The sequence below is a fragment of the Puntigrus tetrazona genome, chromosome 20 (assembly GCF_018831695.1).
Source record: "Puntigrus tetrazona isolate hp1 chromosome 20, ASM1883169v1, whole genome shotgun sequence".
NCBI lineage: Eukaryota > Metazoa > Chordata > Actinopteri > Cypriniformes > Cyprinidae > Puntigrus > Puntigrus tetrazona.
The window spans coordinates 25,758,786-25,759,061 of record NC_056718.1 but is presented as its reverse complement, the minus strand read 5'-3'; the positions used below and the strand labels follow the sequence as shown (position 1 = coordinate 25,759,061).

At 27.5% G+C, this 276-nt stretch overlaps 1 protein-coding gene across 1 annotated transcript in view; it reads left to right on the top strand.

The window, feature by feature from the left end:
• Positions 1-276, top strand: part of LOC122325519 (1-phosphatidylinositol 4,5-bisphosphate phosphodiesterase beta-1-like) — a 21,664-nt gene that overhangs the window by 17,102 nt on the left and 4,286 nt on the right. The gene's annotated exons all lie outside the window — the stretch shown is intronic.

Below are 276 nucleotides of genomic sequence, written 5' to 3'. Positions count from 1 at the left end.
AGAGACAGAGACAGAGACAGAGACAGAGACAGAGAGAGAGAGAGAGAGAGAGAGAGAGAGAGACAGAGAATTTTTTTGAATTTTAAAAAATTCATTTATTACATGTAACAAAAACAATGTTCATCTCTTATTGAAAGGAAAGGGGAAAAGAAAAGGAAAAAAATTCTATTTTTTACATATATCATATTATAAAAAACAAAATGAAAAAACAAAATATATATAAAAATAACCCATATAGACACAGACATAACCATTGAAAAATTACAACAACTGTGT